This window comes from Pteropus alecto, unplaced genomic scaffold (assembly GCF_000325575.1).
Source record: "Pteropus alecto unplaced genomic scaffold, ASM32557v1 scaffold7, whole genome shotgun sequence".
Lineage (NCBI taxonomy): Eukaryota > Metazoa > Chordata > Mammalia > Chiroptera > Pteropodidae > Pteropus > Pteropus alecto.
The window spans coordinates 9,069,301-9,074,742 of record NW_006494614.1 but is presented as its reverse complement, the minus strand read 5'-3'; the positions used below and the strand labels follow the sequence as shown (position 1 = coordinate 9,074,742).

Below are 5,442 nucleotides of genomic sequence, written 5' to 3'. Positions count from 1 at the left end.
GAGTTTAGAATCATAATTCCAAGGTTGCTGCTAGGAAGAGAGATCTTCAAGAATAAAATGCTGTTTTTGTTAGTGTGGTTTTGTAACCTTACATGGTGGTATGTAATTAATATACATCGTCCTGCCCAATTTGCCTCTACAAAATTCCATCTTGTCCAACTTGCTTTCCATTTGGATATGATTTTTTAAGTAACACACTAAAATCCTCTCTTTACAGAATAATAACATAGAGATAAAACAAATAAATGCGAAACAATTCTTATTAGCGAAAAGTATAATATGTATAGTGTAATATATATTTATACATGTTAACAAGGGAATAACCAAGAAGGTAGAAAGGATAAAAACGTTTGACAAAATTTAAAGCTACATCCTAATTATAAAGTTTTTCATCATTATAAAGATTGGAAAGTCATCTCTTGCAAAAAGATCTAAGGAGAGTATGAAAGTTGGAAAGATGGTCTTCAAGTCTACATAAAGACCACAGAGAATGAGTACCCTGAGAAAATCTGTGCATCATGATTTCTTTAACACGTAAGGCTAAAACATAAAGCGCAGAATCCACAACCATTAAAGCCTGTCTACCATATTAAAGAGGTGAATAAATGTGAGAGTATCTACTCTGTATAAACCTTATGAGTTGGGAATCAAACTGACATATTCCATGTACACTAGCTTCAGGAAAGGGCACCAGGTTCATGAGGAGCATTGTGCCTGAGGAATGCCCTCCGCTTCAGTTTTCTGCTAACCAGCATGCCAGCTGTCTGAGGGCTGGAACTGCTCCCCTTCCCGGTGTGTCCTCAGATGCTGGCACAGATAGAAGTTCAAGAATGTGAGGAATAAAGGCCCTATCTGGTGGACAGCCGTTCACTGACTAACAGGTTAGCCCCGTTAAATTAGTTAGACTGCCAGTCTCTTGTGCAATGGGGGCCATTCCTTTGTTTCTGGAGGTGTCATCGCTGACTGACCCAAAAGAGAGCTGTTAATGCCTAGCTGTGATCAGAACTGCCCCGGCCCTTCACAGGAGTAACACCGGACCCTCGAATGCTGTGACCACCCTTCGTTCTGACATCTCCCTAATTAAGGTATCCCATCAGCTAGCTGGGGTCTGGGAAGGAAGGAGAGTTATTACGGTGTTTGTCCAAGGAAGTGGAAAGTACACAATTCGGATGTCTTCAACTTTCTAGGAATAAATCTACTTAGAAAATCACTTACACCCACAAAAATATTTCCAATGTTCTAACTTACATATCCTAATTGATGAGATGATTCTCTAGTTTTACTAGCGCCAAAAAGGTGACCTATTCTTTGGTTTATGCCAAGAAACCCATAAGGAGAAATGCTGACCTATGATGGTTACACATCATGCTTAATCACTACATTAAATTAAAATACTGTAATATAAAATAACTTAGTCACTGGGCTACTCAGGCAGAACATAACTTACAGAGCCACAGACACACCTACCGAGACACTTGAAATTTCTAAGGAGTCTGGTTCCCAGCTGTGTGTCAAGAGCCAAATCATGACATCAGGTCTTGAGTTGCCCTGGAGAAACTTAGGGCAGGGCTGTCATTGCAAACTGTGCTTGCCAAAAAGAGATTTCCCAAGAGTTGTCTTAGCTTTTTAGTACACCAAACTCCAACAGAAGCCAAGGTTTGCAATGATTTCCTACCCTCCCCGCCCTCCAATCATGACCTTGGGGCAGAATACCTGCCCATCCTGGAATTCTGGAATTCCAGAATTCCAAAAGCTCACTCTTAAAGACTGCTTTAAGGTAAGTATTTAAACCAGAGGAGGGAAAAATGTCAGCACAAGGTTTCCTTCTCTTTGGCCTGGCCTCAGCTAAATGAAAAGCTCTCAAAAAATAATTGTTTATTTTTTCCTGATCTCTTCAGATGGGGTAAAGCAGCAGCCCCTGAGAAGGCCAAATAGCTATGAGAAAAATTACCACTGGGTAGGGTCATAAAAGAATCTCAACAAGGTAAATGGGCTTGCTAAAAGCCTAGGGTTTCCATAATATCTTTTAAAGACCAAATCACATAAGAGCGCTGTCCAACTCCATCACAACCCATAGATAATGCAGTAACGATTCTCTTCTTGCAGGTCTCCAGACATGTCTCTCTCTATTTTAAATCCTCAGTGGTTCTCAGAATCAAACCCTTACCTCCTTCTCTGGGTTGACATCTGCCATTTTCCACCAGAACAGTAGTTCTCACCAGGGGCATTTCTGTTCCCCCGAGAGACACTGGCCAATGTCTTGGGGACATTTTTGGTTGTCACAACCGAAGTGAGGAGAGGAGGATGCTACTAAACATCCTCCAATGCAAAAAGACAGCCTCCCACTACACAAAGACTTATGTAGTCCAAATGTCAGTGGTGTCAAGGCTGAGAACTCTTGCCTCAGCTGTACAAAGCTCTTTGTTGTTCTCTAAACATGTCAGACTTTTTCATATATTTCTGTTCCTAAAAATAAATGGTTTCCTTTACCTGGAATGCCCTGCCCTACTTCTTAGGTCCAAGGAATGACCATTTATCATCCAGGATTCAATTCAAAATGTCATCTTCTCTAAACTGTCCTTTCCAGACCCCTCAGAGTCAGATATGCCTTCTTCTCAGCTTCCAGAGCCTCATTAGAACACTAGCCACACGGCCTCAAAATTATCTGTCACCTGCTGAAAGCAAGACCTAAGCCTCATTCATCATTCATCCCCAGAGTATCCATCTGGTAATCAATTTCTGCTTGCTGAATCAATCAGGGAATAAATGAAAATGTTGCAGATGCACCTAAGATTCTCTAGAAATAATGTCTAAGGGACAACAGTGCCCCAACATCAAAAACAACAGCAGCAAATATTTATTAAATGCTTATAATGTGAATAGGCATTATATTGAGCACCAGAGCACATGTTACCTCATTTCATCCTTGCAACAGCCCTCTGAGTGAGGTAGGTACCATTATCATTAGCATTGTAGATGGGGAAACTGAGGCACAGAGATGTTAAGCCTCCTGCCCAGGGTCACTGAGTCTAGCATCCGAAAGAGCTGATATTTAAACCCAGGTAGTCTGGCTCCGGAGCCTTAATCTTCCAATATTCATAACAAGACAGTTATGCTAACAACCAGTATTTCGGCGGCTCAGAGCCTCTGGCAAACACAAGTGACACCTCCAGAGGATAACTATAGAATGGCCACCAGCTCCTGTGACCCTTCCTGTACACACTACATTCTGGGGTCACACAACTTTCCAACCTATGGAATGCTTCTGGCAGGAGAAACAACCTCTTCACAACATGGAAAGTCACTATGTACTTAGAAAAAGTCATGGTACCATAAAGAAGACATAAGTGCTGCTTTTCCAAAGTACCTCTTACCTTGTTCATGCTGCAGGGACTGAAGTGAGGGATCAGACATGTCACAATGCGAAGCTGTTCTTAAGGATTCTCCTTGTTCCTGTAGTCCTCACTTCTCGAAGCAGACAGCTGCACTGCAAATACAAACGAGAATGAAATCCATAAACTAGTGCTCAGAAAGGCACAGAGCAGTCCTGTGGCCGATGGAACTTTCTGCCATATGGCAATGCTCCATGGCTGCACTGTCCAAAAGGGTAAACACTAGCTACATATGGCTACTGAGCACTTGGAATATGGCTAGTTCAACGGAGGCCTGAATTTTTGACTTTGTGATTTTAATTAAATTTAATTGTAAACAGTCACATGTGGTTAGTGGGTACCATATTGGACAGTGCAAGTCTAGAGAGTCAAATCAAGAGTGCTGAGGCCACAGACACTGGACATGCCAGTGGCCAAGGAAAAACTACATATTATTTGCTCAGAGTGACCGCAGATACACAGGGACAAGAACACTCATTCATTTAAGAACTATTTTTTGAGTACTTATTAGATGCCGGTTACTGAGGATATAGTGATAAAGCCAGAGCGGTTAGTTATTTAAGAGTTTCTAGTTCAAGCTTTGACTTCCTTAGGAAGGTAAAGAACCTAGCATGTGAGCAGCACCTACTGAGTGCCAGACCTCAATGACTTCCCTGCTGCCCACAAGGAATAATGGAACAGAAAGGCATTTGTTAGAGCCTGACTATATGATTGCCAGGGCTTCATGGAGAACAGAACCTTCCACAGAGCTCCTGGGGAGGCAGTATGCCAGATAGGAATTCAGGGGGTCAGTTTTCCAAGGGCTAAATGAACCAGACAATCCGACTGTCCCTCAAATAAAATAAGGGTCCACGGTTTTATCTATGCTATTGGTTCTTTAGGTAGGTGTTTTGATTTACTTGAATTATATTTTAGAGTAAAACAGTTATTGTATGGTTCAAGGGTTCTTAATTTGTCAATTATTAAGAAAAAACAGAAAGAAAATATCTTCGAATACTTACTGAACTAAATTTGTGGCCATTTCTTTTGAAAGATATTTATGGATCGCTTTGAGAGGAGAACAAAACATTGCAAGGTTCCTTATAATCACCTAATTTCTGTGTTATTTTTTCAGATTGCATCTAGGAAGCATTAATCTAGCTGAACCTTTCCATGAAAACTGGAATTGGAGGTTTAAATGGAACCGCAGTGCTTTTAAAATGTATATAATTTTTAATTATAATATAATAACAATATATAATGTTCAACATGAAAAGGAAAAAATACTCATAATCCCACTAGCCCACTATAATCACCTTTAGTTCTTAGCAATCGGCCTTTCTCTATTGGAGAGTGACATGAGGCCCAGGTACATCCGCTGAGTGGAGGACACATAAAGTTCAAAGACTATATTCCCCATAGTAATATCTTTTGCTGTTAAGAAAATGATTTAACAATTTATATTTTCAAACGATAAACTTTTTATAAATAAGAAGACAGGGACAGGAAATTGCAGATCACTCCCTGGCTATTTGAGACACATCGACTCCAAAGAAAATACCACATTCGGTCATAGTAACAACATATTTTAACAATGATGTACAACATGGACAGACTCTGGAATTCAACTCTGAAGCCTAAATACATACAAACACCTCCATATTTACATGATGCCTGAGTAATCACTGATTCAAAGTCAGAAAAATTCAATAATTCTAACCAATCTTAAAGTGACTGACAAAAAATTATGTATCTAACTTTTACTCTTGAATTTCCAGAAGCAGTTGCTAATTAATTTCTGAGTCTTAAAGCAGAACTCTATGTTGTTTGGGGTTAAATACATTTATCTGATCCATTTGAAAACTACGACCCAGCACTTAACTGAGAAGTTTGCCCAAATGCCTTATAGAGGTGCCTGATGTCACAATTCCATTCAAATGTATACACTGATATCAACCCAGGAAAAGTGGGTATGAGAAGATAATAATAAACAGACAAGGGTACTTGAACACAACTTCCCCAAGGAAATTCTACCCAGTTTCAGTGATACCACAATCCCCATTCCCTCAGA

The 5,442-nt window shown here is 40.1% G+C and overlaps 1 protein-coding gene across 1 annotated transcript in view; it reads right to left on the bottom strand.

Annotated features, from left to right (window-relative positions):
• Nucleotides 1-5,442, bottom strand: part of BACH2 (BTB domain and CNC homolog 2) — a 309,638-nt gene that overhangs the window by 228,911 nt on the left and 75,285 nt on the right. The window contains exon 2 of the mRNA XM_025042865.1: nucleotides 3,375-3,487. The gene's annotated coding sequence lies outside the window, so the exon portion shown is untranslated. The remainder of the gene's footprint in view (nucleotides 1-3,374; nucleotides 3,488-5,442) is intronic.